General features: G+C 46.6%; 1 long non-coding RNA gene and 1 pseudogene across 1 annotated transcript; one reads left to right on the top strand and one right to left on the bottom strand.

Moving 5' to 3' along the window:
- Nucleotides 1–8,239: 8,239 nt before the first annotated feature.
- LOC133927987 (inactive TPR repeat-containing thioredoxin TTL3-like) lies at nt 8,240–17,524 on the bottom strand (annotated as a pseudogene).
- Nucleotides 17,525–18,048: 524 nt separating this feature from the next.
- LOC133928620 (uncharacterized) lies at nt 18,049–21,639 on the top strand. The gene is made up of 3 exons (XR_009911459.1): nt 18,049–18,309; nt 20,307–20,460; nt 20,553–21,639. It is a non-coding gene; the product is annotated as an uncharacterized LOC133928620 (long non-coding RNA).
- The last annotated feature ends 5,745 nt before the right edge of the window (nt 21,640–27,384 follow it).

Genomic DNA, 27,384 nt, shown 5'->3' with positions numbered 1-27,384 from the left:
TTGAAGGCAAAATATATATGTCTTAGGATGAGGCTTAGCATAAGGGGGGTAGAATTCCCCGCGAACCTTATAGTTTTGGAAACCAATGGCATTGACGTAATCCTTGGAATGGATTGGTTAGCCAAGTTCAATGGAGTTATAGAATGTGCCAGAAGGGCAGTTCACCTAACCAATGGGGAAGGTACCAAGGTGGAGTTCGTAGCCACGGAACCAGCAACAGAGGATCGTTATTGGTGGTATGGAATGAAAAGAGAAGTTGCAGAATATGTAGCTCTGTGTGATACTTGTCAAAAAGTCAAAGCAGAACATCAGAGACCAGCAGGTTTACTGCAACCTTTGAAGATACCTGAGTGGTAGTGGGAAGAAACGGTATGGATTTTATTGTTGGATTGCCCCGTACCCAGAATGGATATGACTCTATTTGGGTGGTAATTGATCGCTTGACAAAGGTCGCCCATTTCATTCCAGTAAAAACCACATATAGTGGGGCTAAACTAGCAGAGTTGTATATGTCAAGAATAGTATGTTTGCATGGAATACCAAAGAAGATTGTTTCGGATAGAGGAACTCAGTTTACCTCTAAGTTTTGGCAGAAGCTACATGAGTCTATGGACACGAAGTTGAACTTTAGTTCTGTCTATCACCCTTAAACAGATGGTCAAACAGAAAGGGTAAATCAAATATTGGAAGATATGCTGAGAGCATGTGCTCTTAAGTATGGAAGAAGTTGGGACAAAAGTTTACCTTATGCCGAGTTCTTGTATAACAACAGCTATCAGACAAGCCTCCAAATGTCTCCCTTTGAAGCCTTGTATGGGAGGAAATGTAGAACACCGCTGTTCTGGAATGAGACGGGAGAGAGTCAGGTTTTTGGCCCAGAAGTTTTACGAGATGTAGAAAAACAAGTTCAGGTGATTCGGAAAAATCTGAGGATTGCACAGTCCAGACAGAAAAGTTATGCAGATAATAGACGAAGAGAATTGGTTTTCGAAATTAGGGATTTCGTCTATCTTAAGGTCTAGCCAATGAGGGGTCTTCGTAGATTTAAGGTTAAAGGAAAGTTGTCACCTAGATTCATCGGACCCTTCAAGATATTGGATAAAAGGGGAGAAGTGGCTTATCAATTGGAATTACCACCTCAGCTGTCAGATGTGCACGATGTTTTTCATGTTTCCCAGTTGAAGAAGTGTCTTCAGGTACCAGAAGAGCAATTACCTATGGAAGAATTAGACGTTCTGGAAGATCTCTCCTATATAGAATACCCTGAGAAGATTCTTGAAAGATAGGAAAGAGTAACCAGAACCAAGGTAATACCAATGTGCAAAGTGCAATGGAGTCACCACTCGGAAGATGAAGCAACCTGGGAAAGGGAAGAAGATCTGAAAGCGGAGTTTCCTCATCTCTTCTCTGTTCCAGGTGAATCTCGAGGGCGAGATTCATTCCAAGGGGGTAGGTTTGTAACACCCTAATTTTTCTAATTCTAAAATTTTCTCAATATATGTTAAAGTTCAAATGAGTTTAAATATTTTATTTAAAAAGAAAGAAACCCTATTTTATATGAAAGAAGAAGAAAATGACATAGGATATAAGTGAATATTTTGCATTCATGCTGAATTAGGAAAATAAGATTTTTATTTGATTTTTGATGAATTTATTTGAAGAGTTTTTGCCTGGATTTTGAATTTGAATTTGGATTTGAATTCATAGGAAAAGGAAAAAGAATAAAACCTCTTCTGAGCTGCCTTTTCTCTTTTCGGCCCACCTTCTCCTCGGCTTCGGCCCAGCCGCCGCCAACTTCCCCACCCACCTGGGCCTCATCCCTGCCTCGGCCCAGTCGCGCGCGCCAGCCCACGCACCGAAGACACCGCGCCGAGCCGCCCACACCTGAGTCGCCGACATGCGGGCCCCGCTCGTCAGGTCCTTCTTCCTCCTTCGGTCGGATTCCGACTCGAACTCAAACACGCGTCAGCCGCCGCCTTCCTATTCGAATCCGAGCTGTCCCGAGCCTTAGAGCTTCTAGATTTTCGCCAAATCAAAGCCCGGGATCTCCTCTATCTCTAACCGACCATATCTCTAAGGATTTCGCGTTTAAACGAGGAAACCGAGCTCGGATTTAGCCCTCCGCCGCCTTGTCCGAGTCAAACGCGTTGCGCCGACGCCTTGGATGTCCCGAGCTGCCTATATAAGTAGAAACCCCCTCCCCAAACTCATCTCATCTGAAAAACATCGAGACCCGAGCCTTAGTCATCGAGATTGAAGCTCGCCGCACCGCCATCACCGCCGCTTCAGCCGAGCTCGCCGCCACGCCGTTCCAGAGCAACACAGAGCAGCCCGAGCCCACCATTGCACGCGCCTGCCTCTGCTGGAGCTCTCCCCACCGTCGCCTTGGCCCCTGCATCGCCGGAGCACCCTCTCCGACGAGTTCCCGAAGCCGCCCCCTTCCGTCGCCGACCACCTTCCCATGCCGCCAAGCCCGCGGTAAGCCTCAAAACGGATTCCCCGCGCTCCCCCGATTCTTTTGCACCGCTCGTCGTCACCACCGGCGAGCCCTAGCCGATTCCGGCGAGAATCCCGGCCATGCGCCGCCGCTACCCCTCGGGCGCCGCCCTGTTCTTCCCCTCCGGCCGCCCGATCTGTTCTGTGACGTCGGATCTGTCCTCAACGGCCTAGATTAGATCCCATCTGTACCCCTTCGCTGACCAACCAGAGGCTGCCACGTGTTGCCACTTAACCCAGTCAGCAACCATGCCATGTCAACCATCCACCTCAGCCACCACCTCAGCCTTTTTGCTGATGTGTCACCCCTGTCACCATGCCACGTCAGCCTGAGCTACCCAGTTAGTAATTCAAACCTTTTTCAGTATAAAAATAAATCTGATAATTCTTTTAATTGTTAATTTTGCAATTTAGCCCCTGAACTTTTCTGAAATAACAAAAAGAGCCATGTCTTTTTGCAGTTAGGTCCCTATACTTTTTCATAATTACATTTTGGTCCCTCTGTTTTTACAAAAAGGTCCCTGGACTTTCTGTTAATTCAATTTAGATCCTTTTTCTTTTTCCAGATTTAACCCTAGACTTGTTTTAGCCTTAACATTTTCATCGTAACTCCGATTTAAGCGATTCTTGCGCCGATGGATTCGTTTTTCAGTGCTCTTTCTTTTTAGCCAGTTTTTATCTCGTTGTTCTTTTGTTTTGTGCTCTATTCTTAGTGTATCTTGTTTGTTTATTTGCCGGTGATTGTGCGATTAGCCGATAACGTCCCGGATCAATTTGAAGAACATCAAAACCAGGAGCAAGAATACACTGAGCAGCAGCAAGGAGAAGGCAAGTGTCCTTGATCATATTGAACCTACATTTTTAAATGTTTTGTTTTACAAAACTGCATGCAATGTCTGTCAATATGATGGGTAGTCACCTATGTTAGGGTTTTTCCCTAGATATTCCTTTATCATCCCTTGGAACCTAGATGGTTTATGGTTAGGAGTCTTTTATGGGTAGATTGCTTAGCCTTGCTTTTGGGATATTGGGAAGTGTCATAATTTTGACTAATGAACATATGCAGTAATGATGATTAATATGATAATGTTTTTTAGCATAGGGATGTTGGTGATAGTTGTCATGGTTATGATGTTGGATTAGTGTTTGCTCAAGTAACCTAAGTAAGGACCGGTTCGTGGAGTGACAACCCAAGAAGTAACGTACCAACCACGAGGCTGATATGGGTAAGGTGTGACATATTGATTAGAGCCTGTCCAGTGTGCGTTGGGTCAGCACAAAAGGGTGTGTTAAGTGTCTTGCAAACACGGCAACATAGAATTCACTGACTCGTGGGTAAAGTTGGACAACCTCTGCAGAGTGTAAAACTGTTATAACAGCTGTGCTCACGGATATGAGAGACTTGGATCCTCACATGATTAGATGGTGGTTTGGTTTTGGTTCTGGTACAGTGAGTACTAGATGTTATGGTTTTGGTCTTAGTACGGGGAGTACTAGACGGTTGTGGTATGCAGGGTGGGGAACCTTGTATGCTAGATGATGGATTGTTGGGTTACGTTCATTTAATACATGTCTAATGCTTTTGAGTTCAAATGTGTTTTCATTACTCGCATTTACGCAAATAATACCTTGTGTCAGCCTATTCTTGATATAAGCCTCCATGTCATTATTTTTCCACACTTGCTGAGTACATTATGTGCTCACCCTTGCTTTCTCCTACCAAAAACATATGCTGCTCAGTGGAAGACTTTGAGGATTTCCAAGACGACGACCTGGTGTTCTAAGGAGCGTGTCTTCCTGTCGGTGTCTGTGGAGTTTTGGTCGCCAATGCTTTCGTTCCGCTGCCGTCGTTTAGATTATGTCGTTTAGGTTAATTTTGAGTTTGCTTAGGTAAAGTCTTTTATTGTAAGAGGTGAATGTTTAATTGAATAAAGTATTGCTTTTGTTACTTCACCTATGACATCCTTATGTGTGTTAAACTTCCTGGGTACACATAAGTCGCACTTGGTTTTGGCCATTAAAACCGGGTGTGACAAACTCTAACATCGGTCATTTTTAAAATACGAAACAAGTAACAAACCACCATATGTGTCGGTGAATCAGGAACCGGGGGTCCCCGAACCCCGAGGCCAGGCCAGCAATCCGCCACGTGGCGCCATCCCGCGAAGTTTCCCCCGCGAGGTAAAAAAGATTAAGTCCCGGGAGAGGGCGCTTGGGGCCACGATCAGTGGTCCCCGAGTACCCAAGTTTCCCGATGATCTGCGAAGTCTAAGTGCCGGGAAGAAAGTGCTGGGGGAGGTATACGGTGACCCTCGAGCACCCGAGTCCCCCGACGACCAGGAAAGCTAAGTACCGGGAGAAGTGTGCCTGGGGCTGCGAGTGGTGGCCCCCTGGGCATCCAAGTATTCCGAGGACCCATTGAAGGAAGTTCCGGGAGAGAGTGCTCGGGACTGCGTGCAGCGGCCCCCGAGCACTCGGTCCCCCGAGGATCCGTACAAGCGTGCCCGGGAGAGAGTGCTCGTGGAGGTGAATAGTAGCCCTCGAGCACTCGGTTCCCCGAGGATCAAGAAAGGGCATTCTTGGGAGAGAGTGCTCGGGGAGGTGAACAGTGACCCCCGAGCACTCGGTTCCCCGACGACTCAGAAAGCCCCATGACAGTGGCCCCCGCAGGGGCCCACTGATGAGGTGTCAGCCAGTCAAAGGCCCAAGGCCGCATTTAATGAGCGCGCATGGCCTGTCACCTCCAACTGCTCCCACCACGCTCGGTGTCAGTTCCTGCCATTTTCTGGCAGAAGGGCATGGGGTCATTAAATGCACGGGTCCCATCCCGTGCCATCCGGCCCGTCTTGGGATAACGTCGTAAGGGCCGAGGCGTTCCATCTGCCGCGCTGCTGTGGCAGGAGAACAAGACAGGGTGGGCACGCCGGGCCGCTCTGTGGCTGCCCGGTGGGCCCTCTCCACGGTGCCCGTTGCCAGTGCATTTATGGTGACGGATGACCGGGCGTGGGGCGTATTTTCCACCCCCGGTCACTTTGCACAGAGGCTATGATGACGCCTTTTCCATTTATGGTGCCTTGGAACTCGTGCCCTCCCATTCGGGGCACGCTACTACCGACGGGTATTTAAAGCCGCCGGCAGCACGGACAAAGACAGGCTCTGAAGTGAATCAATCGCTCACAAGTAGACAAGCTTTGAAATCTCTGAGAAAGCTCGACAAGTTAGACAATCTCTAAAAGGTTGGAAAATCCCAGAGGGAGTAAGTAGCGAAGAGAAGAGAAGATCGAGAGCACCCAAAGCCAACAGATACACGCAGACCGAAGAACAAGGAGCCTCAAGCTCTAAGATAGATAAACATTCTTGTAACCAGCAACATCCTTGAGGGACATTCTCAGGACATTTATAGTATCCATACAGGAGTAGGGTGTTACGCCTCCGTGCGGCCCGAACTGTCTAAACACCAGTGCATTTACTCCGTTCTGCACTAGATCGTTCCACCCCACCGGCCATCACATTTATACCCATTTATTTCCCCGGTGAACATATTCAGGATCATCCCCTCGGCCGAATCTCTAAAAAGGGGTCCCTCAGAATCCCTGCGACAGGAGTTAACCCTCCGACAATATGAAATTCAATAAATTCACAGTGCTTAACACATAGACATGATGCTAATGACATGTGTATGCTTAATGACAAGATTAGGGAAATTTGGGATGTCATATCTAAATCCGACCCATCACTGATATACAGTCATTAGTGATGGAACAGTTCCAGATCCGTCACTAATGTGGACTCATCAGTGATGGGTCAGTTGATGTGTGTTTAGAAAACCAAAAAAAAATCACCCAGTGGTGGCATAGTTCACCTGGCCGGTGACACGGTGGTACAGCTCACCCAGCCAATGATGCGGCGGCGTAGCTCATCCAGCCGGCAACATGATGGCACAACTCTCTCGACCGGTGGTCAAACCAAACGATGACTAGATCAAAACGAAACCACAATGCCCGGAGGTTGACATTTGCGTGCGCACATAACAACAGCGCATGCCAGTGAGAACAGAGAGAAGACGACCATATGCAGCGGTGCATACGCCGACACAAAGTAGCACATGCACATAGCTGGATCAGAAGACACAACACCACATGAGTCGATGGCATCTCTGGCCGGACTGAGCATATTGGTGGCACATGTTGACAGCATGCAAGCTGGACCAATCATACAACAAAGCATGGGTCGACGGCAACACTGGATGGACCAATCAAATGGCAAAACACAGGGAGTTCACACCAATGACTGCGCATTGCACTAGGTCACCACCACTTCAGCACATCGATGTGTGACACGACGGCGAAGCCCTCAGCTCACACACCAACAGATCACCATGAAGGAGTAGAAGAAGGGGAACAAAAAACAAATAGATCGAGAAGGCACAAACCCGAGTTAAACCTTACCTCTAACAAAGCCTTGATGAGCCATGGCAGCAGTGATGATGGTGAGCTCAAGGGGCGGTGATGACAGCAGAACATAGCGACGTGCAATAATAGATCAAAGGCAACGCAAGGTGGCAGGGCTCCAACCGAGGCAAAAAAATCAATCCCCTTTGTATCGGGCCTCCATCCCCTTACATAGATGCGACCCAAAGCCTCCAATCCAAAAGATCACGGTGTAATCGGTTATGATTCAGGTTGAAAGTCCACAACAATGGATGCTTATCTGCCAAACCCAAACTGATTTGAACTTAAGAAGATAAGAGAGATAGAGTCCTGGAGGTCGGGGATTTGAGGGAAAACCATATGCTTCTAGGATCAAGCAACATGCCTCTAGTGGCTCGAGTGGAGGAAGAAGGAGACAGGGAAGATGAGAGTGATGCAGGATGACATGAGCGAATGACCAAGGGAAAAGAGGATAGTAGAGAGAGAGTAGGAGCGACCAGTCGACGCGTGTGATGTGGTCAACACCGCTAGTGCCGGTGCCTCCTTGCTGCTGGGTCGGAGGGAGCGGGAGGAGGCAGGGCGACGGCTTGGAGGGGCTCGATGGCGTAGACGAGCGCGTGGCAGGACAGTGGCGAGGAGAGGTAGGGCTGGTGACCGAGCGGGGAAACCCTAATCCTAACTGCCTCACATGCCTCTTTTATCCGCGTGCAGGCGCATGGGTGCGTGCAGGCGCGTGCAGGCTCAAAGGCCGCACAGTCCAGGACCAAGTTGAGATGCCTTGCGGCCTATTGCGGGTGATAACTGATACCTGTCACTAATGACTCAGTCATTAGTGATGGGTGTCCTTATGGCCCGTCACCGATACGTATGTTGTTGCTACCCGTCACTAATGATTATGTCATTGGTGATGGCTTGTCAAGTGATCTGTCATTGTTATCATTAGTGGCGGATATTTTATCACTTGCCACTAATGATCTATCATTAATGACAGGCCTAACACGAGTCTAACCCCGGAGTTGTTATTAGTAATGTGTCCTTATAGAATCCGTCATTAATAGGACATTAGTGACGCGTAATAAGCAACCGTCCCTAATATGGTGTCACTTTTGCTGATTTCTTACGTAGTGTATGCAAGAAACAAATGGAGTGTGGTAAAACAAGAAGATAGAAAGATGGAGCGAGATCTTCACTCACTCGATCATCATGCTTGCCTTCACCAAGGTGAACAGTCTTTCCCTCTTTGCTCTGGATAGTGTGCCTTTGCTCTCGGGATGTTGGAGGTGCAAGGAAACATCAAATCATTGACTCATGGTCTAAATCTTGTATTGCCTCGTTGAGTACTCCAGCTGCTGATGGCTCGGGCAGATCATATCCTCCAATCCAGTACCATTCTTGTAAATTTTGAAAGTTGGAACTGTCTTCACATTGTCCGATTGTGCAACGGTGGGGCTGTCAGTAATATCCGCCTGTGTCAAATCCACAGAAATATGTCAATACAGACATGTTAAACAAGCAGAATTGCACAAACATGAGCAGTCATTAGTTACCTTGAGGAAATTCACATACGGGTATCTGGTAGACAATGCATCAAAAAATGGGGTGATCTTACAGCATTGCCGGTTTAAAGGTGCCATGAAATGGACAACGGAAACACCTGCAGAAAGGCAACATTCTATAAATTTAAGGTTGTTACATGACACATTCTTATGTGCTGTCCTCTGCTTTTGTCAGTAGAAAAGGTAGTAATTTGCATGGATGTCTGTTTTCATGTTCTTCCAGGATGGCACTATTCAGATTAACTAAATCTTCTAGTTTTAGCAGCAATGTAAATGAAACAGGAAATAGTACTAATAACAATGTAGGGAGAATGGTACCACGCTAGCCCCTTAATTGACTTTGGCCACCTCAGCCAACCCAGGAATTGGATGTGCTAACACGACTGCGAAGTAGTCTCTAAAGTTGTCTTGTAGGTGTGTAGCCGAAGAGACAGCAGACGCAAAGCGAGGAGCCCTAAGTCCAAATCTCTGGTCTCGAAAGGTTAGGGTCATCGGAGGTATCGATGAGGCCCGAAGAGCTACTTGATGAAGAGAAGGACCCGAAGGCCCAACGTCTCTGCTAGAAGGACGAAGGTCGCCGAAAGCGTTGGCAAGGAACGAAGGATCACCTGATGCGGGATGAAGGACTCGAAGAGAATGAGACCGAAGAAAAGCTCCAAGGTGGCCAACCATGTCGCCGAACTGCTGACTGACATGTGTATTGGCAGACACGTATCACATCCTGAGATGATACAACCTATAATAGTGTATGACTGTAATACCCTAGAATATTTTGAAAACATTCTAGGAAACAGGGGCACTAATATAATATGAACTGGAGTGGTTGAGATATGGCTATAAATACCTTTATCCTACTGATACGATGGCATGAATAGTTAATATACTATCAAATACTAGTTCACTGTATTGTGATTTAGGTCCTAACAAACAAGATGTATCCAGTAAAGTAATAGCCATCTGGAATTGCTCCATTCCCACAAGTGTTTTAACCTCTTCTCCAAAACTAATGCTGGATACCTCCTCTTGGGATGACCTAAGAGCAACCAGGGCATGGAAATGTGCCTCTGCCACCTCAGCGTCACCTGGAAGTTCCTTCCTAAGAACCTCGTAATCTTTTACAGAGTCTTCCCATTGTTCAATCAGGAGTAAACATGTTAAACACTAAATAATCAAGAAGTGCATGAAAGATGTAAGAATATGAGAACTGTTACCTTGCCATAGGAAGCTGCATGTCTTAGGAGAGCCTTCGGATAGTTGGGTTCAACCTTAAAGGCTTCATTGCAGTCCTCGATAGACTTCTCCCATTGCCATAGCTTGAACCAGCAAGCAGCCCCTATCGCAGTAGAGGACAGGATTTTTAGCGTGATGCTTGATCCCTTCACCGTATGCGAGGCAAGCTTCTTCATATTTTCCAGAATGAAAGAGCTCGTTCCCCAAGGATCGTGCCTGGGTCACAGCTCTAACGATGTTAAGCATTGATGTTACTTTAGCATTTGCAGAATCTATTTTCCTGGCTTTCTCCACTGAGAGAGCACTGTCAAACCTGCAAAATGTCCACTGTTGTCAAGGACATACAAACATCGACTATCAAATCTAAAATAGACCAATATAAGTATTTGACTAAGGAGTTCTTATATAGTGATATACTAAATTAAGTTTGCAATGACATCATTCCCTGAATCAATGCAACAATCCGGTTTAGTTGTGCAATTGCATTTGCTATGGCAACAAAAAAAAAAGGAGCAACATTCCAGACATATAAAATAGATATACAAAATTTATTAAACAGTGACATGAAATTAGTAGACGAGCTGGCTTATGTGTTAGTCATAACAACGCAACAATACCTTCCCATTGCCATGTCAACCTGGGCATGCATATAGTAGGCATACGAACTGACCAGCAACCCACAGAACGTTATGTCCAAGGCGCACGAGGATGGAAAATCAAGCTTGGATGCACAGCAGATTGCTAAATCAGCCTCGTTAAGCTGATTGATCTGGACAAAAGCTTCGGATCTAGAAGCAAAGAGCTGCAATTGGTACAATATGTAAAGGAATAAGTCTATATGACCCCTAACGTACAAAACTAGGTATTCTAGTCAATCCAGTTTATTTAACCCCTTATGGCGGTTTCACAGGACGGTTTTGCCTAGTTGGAGCGCCACGCTGGCTTCTCTACATTGATGGCACCTAGGCCCACTTGTAAGTGTTGAAAAAATTGTGATAAATAGAGCATATATATTATTCCACAAACATAATTACAAGAATGAAAATTCGAGCTAACTATACACATGATAAGGCAGGGTAACAACTGTGTAAGAGCAGTAACAATGCAACCCTTCATGTGTAACTTGAATAGCCGAATAACAACATAAATCATATGAGACAGTACCCCAACATAAGGACAGCAAGAAGATAAAATTATTGCTCTCAGATTTAGGCACAACAATTGGCCCCAAGACTTTGAAGTCTTGCTCCCTAATTGTTCTATTGATCTAATCAGTGATTGGGCTATCGTTAAGATCTCAACTAGCAAAAGGATCTTGGACAATATACCAAGTGAAAGCACTGGATTGTGAGCTATACATAAACAGAGGATCTCCAACAAAGAGTATTTGGCCAAGGCAAAAATAATACAAGCAAACAGATGGTGAAATCTACTGAAGCTTCCCAGGACAGTGCATATCCAAACAAGAAAGAAATATGCCATCACAGAAACCTGCGGCCAAGAGACCACCAACAGAGAGGAAGCTACCACTCAGATCAACACCAGAGACTAGTAAAATGCGGCACAGACCAACCTCATTAACAGCTCACACATCTATAGCACCAAAGACCCTAATGCTATTGTTCTTAAGCAATAACCCAATCTAAGATCACTTCTATCATCACAGAGCAAGTAAGAATAATCAGCCTGCTGTCCAGAATGTAAAAGGGGATAAAAACTCACAATGAGAGGTGATGAAGAGATTGAATAATCGGGGCAAGGCACGACTCGAAGGTCGCAGTCCCAAAAATCCAATTGCCCGCCGTTGCGCCGACAAGAAGGAAGACGGAGATACAATGCCCAAACCACACTGCACACGGCACGTGTGGGCGAACTTCCGGCTTATGCAGCTCCGGACCAACACCACTTCCTTCCCAATCTCCGAACGCCAAATCAAGCCGAGGAAAGCTCTGATTGAACCAGCCGAACACCACTGGGAGGAAGAGGAAATTGGGGAAAACTCACTGTGAGAATCCTTTCATCTGTGTGCTGAACAGAGAGGGGAAGGAGAAGGATCTATGGAGAGGGAGCCTTGCACCGGCCGACTGGATCCAAAATCCCAACCGAACTGCAGCACCTCAGGCTCCCAAGCGCACGGTGCGGGCGGCAGTTGCCGCCGCCGCACACCCAGGTGCCCCTGGCCTCACCTTCCATCGATCTCCTACGATTCCCTAGCAGCCGGCTGCCCTTTAAGGGTAAGAAGCCATGGGCTGGGCCAAACAAAAGCCCAAGCTCATATCAGCTGCAAGATTCAGCCCAAAAGAATTCCAACACATTGAAAATTTCAGTAAAATATACAACAGTAAGTAACTTTATCCTCCCTCACTAACGACTCACTATCCTCTGTTCAGCCAAGAGGATGAGCTTGCCCATACTGTTCCTCGTCGTGCAGCCATCCAGATCCAAGTGGAACCTCCCCACTTCTTCCCTCTCTCCATTTCTGTCTACGCCGTAGCCAGGTCGCCGAGGCCGAGCGTCTGGCCACCGCCTATCGTCGAATCGCCCTAGCTCGGTCCCTTTTGCTCTCAGTACACTGATCCGGCTCGAAGCAGCCGCACCATGAGGTATCAAGAGGCTACGCTTGACAACCTCCAGTGCTAGCTCCAGGCCAAGCAGGCCGAGGTCGATGGGTTCAAGGAGAAGCTCATTGTTTCCACTAGCCGCCGCAATGCGCGCCACCACCCATCGAAGCAAAACACCGCTAGAGGCACGCCAACAGCGGAGCTATTAACCTCCTGTGTCAATGCATCTTCTCCACCCGATGCACACGGCGCCCCTCAGCAGCTTGTCCATGCGAGCAGCAACAACAGCAGTTCTAGCAACGCTCAAATATTAGTTGAGGCGGGAGAAAGGGTGGCAAAGTAGGGGAGTTACCGCCGCTAGCAAAGGGGCTCAGATCTCGCTTGATCTGGCTAGGGGGCGACAGGCGGTGCTCGAATCTAGGCCGAGCGAGGGTGACCGTATGAGGGAGTGAGGACTAGGGGAGGAGAAGAAGTAGGTGAGTCGGGGGAGGGAGAAAAAAATCTTACAAGTAGGCTCGGGTTCCACACAAGCAGACCAAGCCAACATGGCGCACCAACGAGGCAAAACCGCCGTAAGGGGTTAAATAAATGGGAGTGACTAGTTTAGTGGTAGAATAGCTAGCTTGATATGTCAGGGGTTAAGTAGTCAACCCTTGATACTTGAGGGGGTAATATAGACTTATTCCATATATAAATAACATTCTTGGATCAGGACATGGCTAGCCAATACCAATTGAAATGAAGGAAGATACTTGACCAGAGCACAAGAGTCTACTCCTGTGGCAATTGCAGCGTCACATTCTCTCAGTGCGCTGCTCCAATTCCCAATCTTACATGCATCAAGGCATCTCCCCAAGTGCTTCTCCACTGTTTCTAATTTGTGTAACTCGAGGTCAGAGTGCAAGTGAGCCGAGGAGATCTACCTCTGGGCATCCACAAAATGCCCTAGCTTACAATTCAGAAAGTTAACAGTAAGCGGTGTAAGCAGAAGAAGCATACATCCATAAACGAAGCAAGCCAAATCCATAGTGAGTACCATTCTGAAACACAAGCACAATGGGTCGCATGGCTACTTTTTTAAGTTATTCCCAACACTGGTGTTCCCCTTTCTACTCATTGCTTGCATATAATAGAAACTACGTTACGCAATCAGACAAGTTACTAGAATGCCCATACACCGAAGTTGCAAATTAAGCTAAAACTACACACTAACCCCGCATCGTCTCCCGTGAGGCGACACGGGGTGACTGCACCGTCGTCACCGGAGCCTCCCTCACTGTGGCCTTGTGCGGTCGATGCCGCCTTTGTCAGCCGATAGCGGCACCAAGCAGCGACTGTCGCGGTCTCCCCTCCCTTTCCTCCCCTTTCCTTCCTCCCCCCCCCCCCTCTTCCACTCAATGAGCGTCGTCTTGTGTGGATCCGGTGTCCCTAAGGCTGGATCTGGCTTTTGTGGGGAAGTTCCGTGTGCTAGCGATCGGCTTCGTGCATATCCAATCCCGCATGTGGCTCTCCTCCATTGCAGGGGCGGGCGGCCCCTTGGGGTGCTGTGCATCAGCCTGGGCTGCTCTGCATTTGGCAATAGCACACTGGGGAACATCCTCTCTGGCTTCTTCGAGCCCTTTTGGCTGGTGGACTTTGCTAATGTGTGCATCATTCTCCACCTCGTGGGTGGGTTCTAGGTGCTCTTATGTCCACTATTCATGGCAGTGGAGGCCGTCGTGGTGTCCCAATGCTCATCGACGCAGGAGGACGGCGTGGCGGGCATGTGCATGTTTAGGCTGGTGTGGCTCAAGGTGTTCTTGAACATGTGCATCCTGGGCATTTTGGGCATTGTCGCCTTCTGACCGCTCGTTGTTTTCTTCCCTATGGAGTTGCACTTCTAGCTGCAGTAGGTCCTGCAGTTCAGCCCCATTTGGTTGGCCCTGCAGAGCCTCTGTCCAATGGCTTAGGGCCTTCGGCGATTGCTCCCTGATGCTTCCAGTCAAGGTGCTCGTTGTTGCAATTGTCCCTGTCGGCCGCCAATGAGGTTTTTCCACTGTTGCTGCTGCTACAGGTAGCCGGCAAAGATTAGGCGTGGTTGTGTTTGTTGATGCTGCTGTCCCGAGACGCTTTTTTTCACCAATGCTGCTCCTACTAGGATGTGCTGTTGGGCCAATCTGTGGTAGTTGTCATTGCCGCTGGTGGTGATATTGTCAGCTATTGTCGTCACCGTGGTTGAGGCATGACGCTATTGTCACCGTGCTACCTTCCTTTGTTGCCTGATGTTGTTCAAGGTTGTGATGTTGTTTCTGTTCTGGGGATGTTGGCCCGACATTGCCACCATCGTGTTGCCTCCCTCTGATGACCTGGTGATGCCTTGCTGCTGTTTTGTTGCTTTGTCACTGTTATTGTACCTCTGCCATTGTTGAACCTGAGGCTCCCCCTGCTATTAATTGCAGTGCCATGTCGACTCCTCCCCTTGCTGGATTGACTCTTCATTCTCTCCGGTCTGACCCGCGGGGAGCCTCGTGGTGTGCTAGGGGGGGGGCTTAGGGGTGGTCCATGCTCACGGAGTCCTGGGCGTTGGTTAGGGTGTGGGTATCTCGGGCGAAAGCCTTGCCTGGCATTTGGCCTGGATCGACGATGGTGACATCCGCAGGTGCTGCTTTCCTCCTTGGAGGTGTCATTGAACAGGCCCCACCCCTCTTCCTCTTGTCGTGAGATCTCACAGGTGAAAACTTTGTCTGTGTCCGGGCAGACGACGATGACTCTTAGATGTCGTTTCCTCCCCAGAGGCGTCGTCTTGGAGGATCCCAAACCACATCCTGGTGACTGCCGGCTTTGTTGTGGCGGGGACCTCCTTCAGCGTTGGATCGCGTGGACTATGGTGGAGTCGAAGTTGCTGTGTTGGGACGTCCGACAAGCTCGACAACGATGGCATGTTGCAACTCGACAACCCTGACGCTATTCTGTTGTGGTCGTGGGTGGGGGTGAGAGAACATAGTGACGAAGGCCAAGGTCTGTGTTGGAAAGTCAGAGCTGTTTGGGCGCATATATGCGACGAGCTTAGCAACGATGACCTATTTGTGAACTTCATTTGGTTGTTCTGGTGTGTAGTAGTGTTTAGCTTTTGTTCTCTGGGTGCTCTAGTCATTGGGTTTTTTACTAGTTGACCCTAAATCAACCGTGCAGTTGTTAAAAAATTTTGATCCGATTTTTCTTATAAACTAGATCAATTCTTTTGTTTTTTAATAACATCGGTATCACTGGTGTCGTCCTTTCGGAAAAAAAATTAAGCTAAGAAGCAACCATCACAAATTCACAATCTACAGCATGAGCTCACTAAGCAAAACCAAGATTTCAGCAAAGCGCCATTTTCCATGTGATTCTATTCTAGCTCTCTCATGACATGGCCATACGACTATACTCCCTAAATTTTAGGTCCTTAGGAGACACAACACTCTCACGCACACAACATCGAAAGATCCTTACGCAACACTGATCACCTTATCAACAGTGATACTTGGCGCTGTTGCGTGCGGCCGTACGACGGGTCGAGCCGGAGGGCCTCCTCGCACTCCCTGACAACCTTGCCAGGCGGCTGAACCCCATAAGCGCGACAGCACAATTGGCGGGGCACAGGGCGCCGTCAGGGCACATGGCGAGCGCATGGTCGTACAGCCGCATCGCCTCCTCGAAGCACCCTTTCTTGTACTGCTTGTTCCCAGTGCACCTCACGTCCTCCGTGTCGGCTCTCGCCATGGCCCGTCGTCTCACTGATGCGTCCTCCTCAACGGCCGCAACGTCACTGCATCGCCCGCACACGACATTGTTGTGGCCGTACTTCCCGATGCCGGAGCCGAGAACGCCACGGCAGGCCGCGCAGGGCGGGGTCGCGCATGCAAGGCGGCCGAAAGGGCAAATGTTGCCTACGAGGAGCGGGTTCGAGAGCCTCGACGTGGCCACGCTCGAACCGGCGGCGGTACCATTCGCCTAGGACGCATATGTGAGCGGGCCGGAGACCGAGCACCGGTGACCGTGACCACTGGCATGCGCGCCGAACGGACACGCGGCCAACGTTCTTGGAACTGACCCTGACGACCCGTAGGACGAGCTCTGGGTGGGCATCTTGGAGCACGTGAGCTTCGACACGGGCGAAGGCGCCTAGGCGGGAGCGCGTCGGGCTTATCCTGTAACCTAGCAGCAGGAAGGGTCGGAGAGGGAGCCCGGCGCTCAGTGGGCCATTTCGCTGAGCACTTGGCGGGCGAGCGGGCTGGACTGCTAACAGCGGAGGGGAAGAGGCATGGCGGTGGTCAGACCATCTCAACTGATTCCTATTTAGGTCCAGAATCCCTTTACGAACAGATTTTTTTCCCTTTAGCGCTTCAACGATTTCTCTTCACGGTTTCTGTTACGAAGGGATTTCCAAATCATTCCCTTTAGAATGAAATTCTCTCTAATTTTCCTTCACGAATCCCTTCAAAAAAAAGCTGTTGCAGATGAGAGAAAATAAAAAAATAAGCACGAGGAGAGGAATCAGAAAGATAACGAAATAAAGAGAATATGATTGAGGATAGTCTTATGGTGGGGAGAGACGGGATCTCGTACTTAGGGATGAAAACGGACGGGAACGGTCGGGAAAACTCTCTAACCGTTTTCACTTTCATATTTTCTTTGCCGGACGGAAAAGAAAACGGGATAGACGGGAACGGGAAAAAACAAAAATAATCGGACATAATCGGAGGGTCGAAAACGAACTAATCCGATTGGGAAAATACCAGTATCGGTCGGGATTCAAAAACACAAAATGGAAACACCGACCTACAAAACTATCAAGACATATCAAACATATATAAGTTTAACATTATCTTCAGATAACATTGAATTAATAAGTTTAATGAACCAATCCAATCAGCAAGTCGCATTAAAGTAAAAAAAATGTCATATGATTTTTCGATTCATATGACATATCATTTTTTATCAATATTTGACTCGAACAATACAAGATACGAAGATACAACAACATAAGCCTTAGGACCGAGCAGTAGCTCGGTTGGTTCGCTCCCAGTGGCAGACTGATAGGGATGGCTAGTCGTGGGTTCGATCCCTAGGATCGACCCACGAGCCTCATCAAGGGTTTTTTCTTAGTAGTTAGGGGTATGCACACATGTGCCCGTTTAGCGAGAATATATCTGTAACGTGTATGCTTAGGACATGCACGCGTGTGCGCGCGTTAGGCGTGAGTGTGATATAAGTGAGTTATGTACGTCATGTTTTGTACCCCTCTAAAAAAAGAACCACGTAAACCTTAACTTAATACTCCAGCATATAATAAACATAAGTGATAAATCTCAACTAAAGACATAAGTGAGCGTAGGGGTGAAAACGGACAGAAACGATCAGGAAAACCCCCTACCGTTTTCATTTTCACATTTTCTCAGCCGGACAGAAACGAAAACAGGATAGACGGGAACAGAAAAAAACAAAAACAAACTGAAAAATACGGGATATGGCACCGAAACGGAACGGAATTTTTTTGTTCCGTTTTCATCCCTACTCGTACTACCATGCCTCGCCACCAGTTAATGAGTCAATTTCTGTAGAACAGGGAAAACCTTACCTGCGGTTTACCGGCTGTAAGGTTAAAAACCCAACCGGCCGAAAAAATCGGCCGAACTTGAAATTTGCCGCCGGCCCAGCCAAAATTCTCTTGTGCGGCCCGATAGGTTAGGCTGGGCCCAAAAAATTCCCGCTCCCAGCTTTCATCCCACTCCACCTTCCACGGTTCCAACCACCGCCAGCCTCTCTGCGCCCTGCTCGGCGCCGTCGCCTCCCTCGCACCCGTGTGCTCGACGTCCGGCTCTGCGCCCTCCCCGGACAGGACGCGCCCTCCCTCGCCCCGGCAGCCTCTCGACCCTCCCCTCCCCGGCGGCTCGACGTCGCGCTCCTGCACCCGGTCCCGGGCTCCCGGCAACGCGCCCCTCCCTCAGTCCCTCGCCCCGGCGGACCGGCGATGTGCCCCTCCCCCGCGCCGGCGCCTGCAGCTCAGGATTCATGGTGAGCCGTGACCGTGAGCCACAACCATGTGCGATTCAATTTCGGCTGTGATGTTAATTAGATTTCGGCTGTTCATGTGTGGTGTTAATTAGATTTCGGCTCAGGATATGTTGATGTTTATTTCTGCTACAGTTCTGCAAATAAATCTGAACTGAAACGGTTCAGTTCAGACATACATGATCGTGCGCTGATGTTTATAGAAGACAGGTTGGGTTGATCAGTGTTGAATGCTTTCAGTTTGTTCAGTAGTTTGGGTTGAGTTTGTTCCGTAGTTAAGTTAGGACAGTCTGTTCTTTTCTGTTCTGTCAGTCAAGGTTGCTGCACATTCAGAAGTCAGCTGAGCGCAAAAACGCTGTGAATTCAGCAGCACAAAAACCAGCCTCAAACAGACTCTGTCAGAAACTGTAGCGTTTCAGCAAACACCTGGATTCTTTCAGTTTTGTCAGCCGAGCGCTTCAATTGAAAAGTTCGCGAGAGAGAGAGAGAGAGAGTGCTTGAATTCCAACAATCAGAAGTCCAGTAATCGAGTTTGTCAGTTTCAGGCTAAGTGTTGCAGCTTCAGATCGATCATTGCTCTGATTCTTTCACACGAGGATCAACTACAGCTAGCTACCGCAATTTTTCGATCTGTACAGGGTGCGAATTAATCCTATTTTGAGCAAGGAAAATTGATTTTCTTGCTTTACTAGTTGGATAACATTCATCAAGCTCTTGAACTGTTGCAATGTGACTGTTTGACTGCAATTTTTCAATGTGATTCATAGCTTTTTCGATGTAATTTTTCAATGTGATTCATAGCTTTTTGGTTGCAATGTGACTGTTGACTGCAATGCTTGATTCATACCTTTCTAATGTGTTATGAGCTTATGATATTATCTTATTTCTTTGTTGTTTTGTGTTATTTATTATGTTAAATGGATTGGAACCAATTTCTAAGGAAATCATGCTGACTTTTTTAATATATATATATATATATATATATTTTAATTTGTCCAGTAAATCCGATTTCTCCGAGAAATCGAGTTTACCGGTGACCCCCGGTAAATAGTAAGGTTTTTCCTGTTGTAGACTACAGAGGTAACATGACCGGACCAGTGACCGAAGCGTCGTTGTCGTGGAGTCCCGGCTTGAGGGGTCGGGCGGCACGCCACCGTTGTCCTCGCTGTCGATGTCCTGCTCGATGGCCCTCCAGCGGGAACATAATTTATCTGTTTAATTCTATGTTTTTTGCGACACATTCTTTTTAGAAACTTTACTTTGAGTTTGTCAAATTTGCAACCAATTTATATCTTTTGAATTTTGATGAAACATTATCTAAGAGCAAAGTCTGAAATGTTAAACTCGGCTGAAACTATCCAAAATTTAGTCCTTTTTGGTGTATTGCCACGTCTCACCAGAAATATGGTAGACAAATTTGAGGATCCAGTGTTGGTGTCTTCTTTGATATCTTATTATCCGTGTGTCATACCTTCTTTTTTTCATCATAGAATAAATGTTATTCTAGCCTCTTTGTTACATGATGCATATAACCGTTCATTAGTACATACTTAAAGTTAAAAGTATCATACCATAGAGAAGTAAAGAATCTACAGGAAACCAAAACATAAAAATAGAACTCTCAAACACATATGCGATTAGTGAAACTCCATTTATGCTTGGTAACGATTTTCATCAAAGTAGTCTCCAAAGACTGTATGCATTTCTCATATGATGGTGTTCCTCCTTTTGTAACAAGACCTAGAAGCAAGTTTAATGAGTACCTATGAAAATTACTGTACCTACATAGAGCACTTTTAGTTTGTCAAAAAGCATATCATTATGGCTAGAGACTATTCCAATATTAAATTGGACTAAGAAAGATTTAAGACAGGAAGACTCTTTATCACCAGTCTATTTTAATATTTTAATTGACATATTGGCGATTTTTAATCCAATGGTGGGGCTGATTTGACATTGGAGGCTCATCCAACTCGATATTGACTTTGACGCCCTTGCAGGTAGATGGACTTTCAATCTAAAAATTGACGGTGGAACCTGACTTAGTTGGACTGATACAGAGTGCAACACGAGCATTGAGGGTATGGCAGGGATTTGAATTCCGGCGAAATTTCACCGGTCAATGAAATATGCCATATAGTTCAAAAGAAATCGGTAAAATCTGAATTTACATTGGTCATACAACGTTAAAGCTACCTTGTACAACAAATGATGTGTTAACACGTTTTTTTTTTTTTTGCATTCAGTAGGTTTTCTCCCACTGACAAGTGAGACCCAGAGCGTGAAGTGGGAAATTTTAGGTGTTTGGATTTTGGGATATGAGAGATGGGAAAGGGAAATGAACACTTAGATAGAGTTAAACTAATGTTTGGATATTAGGAATGGGAAATGAGAGTGGATCGAGAAACGGAAATGAGGAGCATATATCCCAAAGATCTAAATCCACTGAGGTTTTGTTCGGTTAGCCCCGTGACGGCTGGGGTCGCGGCCTAAACCCCTGCGGATCAGTTCAGCACGGAAAATTTTCCAACTTAACAATTTTTGCATCTTCGTTTAAGTCTAGTTGGAATTCTAACCCAGCCCACCATCGTTTCCCTCTCTTTTGGCCCGGGAAAAAATCATCGAGTTTGTAGGTGTGGAAAAATTCCTCGACGCGAGTTGGAGGCGGCGCTGGGGCCACACGACTCGGAGGCGACGGCGATGCGGTGATCTCCCCTCCGGCGTCGGCAGGCTACTACTGAATAGAGGCGACGAGCACCTCCTTGAGTGCCTCACCCGCGTGGCCGCGCCCCCCTGCGCCTCCCTCTTGCCGCTCCCCGCCATCTGCCGCCGCTTTGCCTGCCTCCTGCCGCTTCCTACGCCGCCGCAAGAAGTTCTGGCGCAAGAAGTTCGCAGCCGCCACCATGGTCCATGGGCGAGCGGATCTACGACCGCAGAGGAGCCCAGATCCGTAGAGCATGGCTTCAAGATCCGGCAGCTCGTCGGCTCGTCGGAGGGCCGCCGAGGACCCTAGCGATGAGCTGCCCCTGCTGGACGCCGAGGCGGAGGGCCTGCTGCTGGTGCAGCCTCAGTCACGCGATGAGCCTGCTGCTGGTGCTGCCTCAGTCAACAACTGATGTATGTGTTGAGCTGCTGCTTCTGATGAGCCGCCGGATGTATGAGCATGTAAATTGAGCTGATGTATATGTGCATGTAAATGGCAACACATACAAACAACTGATGTATGTGCTGCTGCTTGTGCTTCTTCATTTACAATGCAAGCATGTAAATTGAGCATGTAAAGTATGTTATGAACAACCTATATCTGTATGCAAGCATGTAAATTTCAGTCAACAACCTATATGTGTATGAAATGTGTCATTGTTTTAATGAATAATGGAACTGAGCAAATGAAGAACTCAAAGCACTCACAGAACTGATTGCCATGCAGCTAAATTGATTCAGTGTTTAAAGATGGAATAGGTAAATTGATTCAGTGTTCAAGTAATGGAGTTTGTTAGTTTTCATCATCCAAGTCTGGAACAGATTTAGTGTCCAAAGCTGGAGATTGCTTTCTGTTGTCCTGGAATTGCTTGCTGCTCGGATGAGATTTATTAGATATTCAGTATTGCACAGATACATGAGACCTCTGACATATGAATGTTTGAAGATGGTGATCGCAGCAGCCTTCTTTTCCAACTCAAAACCTCGGCTAAAATCCCAGCCAAAACCAAACATATTCTTCAAAAGAGGAATCAGAGGGAAGCAAGAGATTCATCCTCCACAGGATTTGAATGACATGGGAGAGATCACCTAACTCCTCCCTGATAGGTTCTCGTTGGGACTAAATCCCAAAGAGCCGAACAAGCTCTGAGAGGCGTGGGTTATACTGGGAAATGTGCGCCGCGTCGGCCCCTACCATCACATATCGCTCTCTCCGCCGCCTGCCATCACACTCGACACCGGGTCCCCGGCCGCCGGGCACCAGGCGCACGCGATCCGAGCGGCTTGAGTGCAGGCCTCTCTCTCGTGCCCCATCAGCTTGGGATGGGTCTCGATTGGGAACAAGATCCGTCAAGCCCTGCCCTTCCCCAGTTCTCTGCATCACGCTCTGTATCCGGCCATGGCCATTCGCCGCTACACGGACGGCCAGCACGGCAGTCCGGCGTCGCCAAGCAAGCTGCGTCCGCTCACTCGACTGCCCGTGACGGACCTGGATCCTCTGCAATAGTCACGATTATGGCAGAGAGTTACTGTTTGAACAGTATAATGTGTCTGCTACCCTGCATTAATTAATTGTGGTTACTGTAAGTAAATACTGGAGCAACAGTAATTCTATTCACTGGAGCATCGATTTATACTGTTCATAGGTACTGTAGCATTCATCTAGATCGTTAGATTTTGATCCGACGGCTGTAAATATCTCCTAATACACATCACTGTTAATCCTCCTCCACTGCAGAGGATCCTAATCCGCCCGTGACTAGTACAACGACTGGTCAATTTGTATCTGGTCACTTCTATTATCTAGTTGTGTTTCTCCTTTCTTCTGTATTGTTTGAGATTCCTTGTTCTTTTTTCCCTTTCTTTTCGTTTGCTAGTACTCAATCTCGCAAGGTTGCTGGTATTGATTTCCCCTCGACTGCATGGCAGTTGGAGCACGCATCTTTGGTTGGATCTGTATTTGCTTCTTCGTTAATTTAATACTATTTCTGTCGTTCATTTTTTCCTATTATTGAGTGGGAAGGCATCTTTGATTGTTTGCTTTCTTCCCTTTTCTTTTATGGAAACTGTCATTCTTAGATTGGAGAGATGTTGAGTGAGAAGGCATGAAGAAAATGTTCAGAGCATCTAATGAAATCTGGTTTGATCATGGTCATGCTGAAGCGTTCATAATTTTTCTTTGATTTGGCGAGGGGCATTTTGACCATTCAAATATTATTTTCCTATCCCTAACCCAGTGCAAAACAAACATCGGAAAGATTAGAGTACCCAATGGACAAGCTGTAATTGCACGTAGAAGAGGTCGTCCCTGCGCGCGGTGAACTTTGGTGGCGTTTGGGTGCACTTAGTTAGGGATAAGGATATAGCCTGCGATATAAAAAGTTGGGTTAAGTATAGTGTGTTCTGCTTCTACGTTATAAAATCAATAATTTTACGATAAGATAAAAAATTTAAAGAAAAATAATTTAAAAATAAAAAGTTAAGATTGTATCTTATAAATGGAAGAAAATAATAGTGTATTAATACTTTTTAAGTAGATAGCGTCTATTAATTGTAGATTTTCAAATAATAGAGAGGTGAGAAGACAGAAATAATTTTAATTGTGGATAGTTTGATCGTATAAGATATATGGTAGAGATTATTCGGATCTATCATAACTTATTTATTTAATAAGAGTATAGATATAAAAGTATAAATATAGTAGAAGCAGAACACACTTTACTTAACTCGTTCATAAATTTAAATTTCCAAATTGGTTCTAAACTTTTAGCAAACCGGAATACGAACCGCTGCGGAGGATGTGCAAAAGCGGCTTGGAGCAGTAGATCGAGTGGCCATGCCGCCACATGGCCGCGATCCGGTTTCCGTCCGGTGATTCGCGAAGATGATTCCAAGAGCCTTCCAGATATTTAGATCACGAAAAATCAAATTTGTTCCCAGTACTACATGCTCCTGGAATCCTGTGCGCTCAATTTGCTCAGGGATTGAAGAAAGGAAAATACGTGTGGAGGTATTTAGGTTGTATTTGAATTTTCTTTAGATGTACACTATCCGCTGCAGAGGAGATTTATTTTGCTGTGATGGGATAACTCAGTAGCAAGTGGTCTTCTATGGCATAAGTTCTCTGACAGTCTGGCATTGCTTTATGATCAAATGGCAGTGGAGGCATGGGTTTATGACCAAATGTAGTGGGTTCTCTGATAGTCTGGCATTGCTTTATGACCAAATAACAGTGGAGGCATGCGTTTATGACCAAACGGCAGTGGGTTTTCTGACCATCTATACTGCTGTGTGCATGGAGTTCTGACCGCGCTAGGATGCACCGCACGTGAAGATTGACCATGGTTTAGGGCAAGTAGATTGGTACACGCACGTGTCCCGATGTAAGATAGATCTCCCGTGGATGGTGGTTCTATTTCGATATTTTGTTGGTATTTTTTCTTTTGTTGGAAAAATAATTTTTTGCAGAGGGTAACCCTGTACCACCATGTACTCTCATGTACATTTGGTGTTCCACTAAGTGCTTCACCCTATTAGCACTCTCAGCTGCTCAGGTCCACCTCCACAATTCATTCATCCCCTTCCCCGTCTCTTGCTTTCCACTTTAGCCACCTTGCGAACATTGAGGCATGGTTCAGAAAAGACTGGACTACTGGATGCCGGTCTTTTCTTTGACCGCCGGCCGAATGTTGTATCCGTCGTCCTTGGCGCCACCGCGCGGAGTACCAGGGCATCGTCTGTGTCTCCAACTTCTCCATCGGACACTGACGATGAAGGAGTTGGTTCTAGCAGCATAACATCGTGTTGCTCGGTGAGGGCGGTATACTTGGTGGTGTCCAAGCTGTCTGAGTACAAGAAGGAGCTTGTTAGGGAGATGGGATTCAGTGGCCTCTTAGATTTGCCTTCGATTAACAAGGTGAACCTCAAGCTCAGCATCTGGTTGCTTAGTAGACTGGATCCCACTACATCTGAGGTGGTACTGTCTGATGATCATCGCATTGTTGTCCATGAGAAGGATGTTGGTACTGTATTTGGAATTCCCTGTGGAGAGATGGATGTTCTTAGCGTTGACATTACACCCAAGAAGTATCGGTTTGGTTGGTCCAAATGATAGGAGTTTCAAGTGTCTTGCTTCTATGTTTGAAGACCACCTTGACGACAAGTCGTGTAGGTAGGAGATCGATAGGTTCAAGCTAGCCTTTGTGATATATGTGATGGGTCATCTATTAGCTCCTTCCACAAAATGGGATCATAGAAGTATTGATTATTGGGGTGCTCTTAAGAATGCAAATATGATAGGTAGAGTCAACTGGTGTCGATATGTCTATAGCCATGCTCTGGATGCAGCTCAGAAAATTCGAGAATCTGTCAGCCGGCACTATCCTGTGACCAGTATTACTGGCTGCCATCTGTTTCTGCAGGTTATGCTCATAAATTTCATGTACATTGTTTTTGGTTATGTTCATATGTTTTCTAACTTCCATGTTCCTGCAGATTCTGTTCTTGGACAATATAGACATCTTGTTCCTAAACAAACCACACAACATACTTCCACGCATCACGAACTTTGATGTGGCCACAATTCAGGAGAGGATTCTCATGATTTCAGAATGGAATGGTAACAACTTCTGATGCTTCTTAGGGGTAAGTTTCTGAATTTCCCAACCGGTAACTTTATCTTCAATGCTTCCATTGGTCATCTCGCTAATTCACACCTTCCTTCCTGTAGCTACGGCCACTTGAAACATCTGTGTACATGACGCACACATTGCAATCAGTTTTCATTCCTCTTGTATCGAGAAGGTCCATTGCTATAGCTCCTTCAGTTGAGATTGGTGTACCTACTATCAATGCAGAGACATTTGCATTCCATCATGCTGCTGACTTTAGTTCATACCTAAGGATAAAATATCCAGGCCTGGTCAATATTTCTCACTATATCTCTTCTTCATAATAATTGTATGCTTAGTACTTATCAACAAGGAATACTAAATTTTGTGGCTTCCAAATTTTTTCTAGCACTCGTGCTATGCAATGGATCAACTAAAATTGCACAATGCAAAGCTAGTAAAGGAGATTTCTCTGATGCGTTCAACAATGACGAAGCACAATGCGCCTTTCGTTGACTGGCTTGTTCATCAAATTGGACCGACGGTGTTGCAAGCGATGCACAAGCAGGCTGGAGGTAGCCATCATGTTGCACATCCCAACCCAGTCCCCTCGGTTCCAATAAACGAAGGTGCATAGCTACCCTAACAAGAGAAGTGTTAGTACATGTCACACCCTGAATTTCAGATTTCTCAAATTCCTAAATTTTTTGAAGATTAGATTACGGATTAAATAATTAGAATAGGAAATAACCTATTTTCTAAATTCAAATTCAAATTTGAATTAGGTTATAATTGTTTGAATGCATTCAAGCGGAAAATATGCATTTAGGTTTTTTTTTTTCTCTAGATCTTATTTTAGCTCATTTGGATTTTATTTGAATTCTTTCGAGTTATATTTTATTTCCAAAATATCATAATGTTTTCATGAGTTGAAAATATTTTATTTGGCTTCTAAATGTTTCCAAAAGATTGTTGGAATTTTTCTAGAATTTTTAGGCTTTTATTTGGATTTTGCTTTCTTTTGTGGAAATTCTGAAAACCTAAACCTAATCCCATTTAGGCCCATCCCATCTCTTCCATCTCTCCCTCCTAGGCCAAGCCAAAACCAGTCCTCAGCCCAAGCCGACCCTTCTCTCTCCCTCTCCACCTTCCACCTGAGCCCAGCCGCTCCAGCCCATTTTTGTTAGTGTTGGGATCGAAGTCCCAGACAAGATGGGCCTTCGGGGGTAGAACTGGTGAAGGCTCTTTATGTGACGTGTACTGGAAAATGAACAGTCTGGAATGCTGTTCACGTTTACACTGGGGCTCTATTTATAGCCCATACCCCCGCAATCACGGACCCGGTTTACATTTATTACCCCCTAACTTGCTACATTCCCGGAATATCCAGGGGCAATATGGTACAATTAAGCATGGTCCCATAATCACAACAGTACCCATGACAGTTGGGCCCACTATCCAGCTATTTCTCAACCGAAGGGTGTCGAAGCCCTCTCCGTCCAGCCTTCCGACGAGCTGCCTTTACCATCTCCTAGCGAAGCCCTGATCTTGTCTTCACCACCACCAGGCGAAGGCCTGGCCCTGTCGTCACCACCTCCAGGCAAAGGCCTGGTCTTGTCTCCGCCTCCATCAGGCGAAGGCCGGGCCCTGTCTTCGCTACCTCCTGTCGAAGGCCTGGAGCGCGAACTGTAGCTTCGCCCGGTAGTCGGGGCAGACCAATCTTCGCATCCATCGGATCGGTTATGGATGATTCCGCCGACATAGC

Source organism: Phragmites australis, chromosome 9 (assembly GCF_958298935.1).
Source record: "Phragmites australis chromosome 9, lpPhrAust1.1, whole genome shotgun sequence".
NCBI classification, from domain to species: Eukaryota; Viridiplantae; Streptophyta; class Magnoliopsida; order Poales; family Poaceae; genus Phragmites; species Phragmites australis.
Note: the sequence above shows the minus strand (reverse complement) of the source record. Positions and strands in the feature narration are given on the sequence as shown.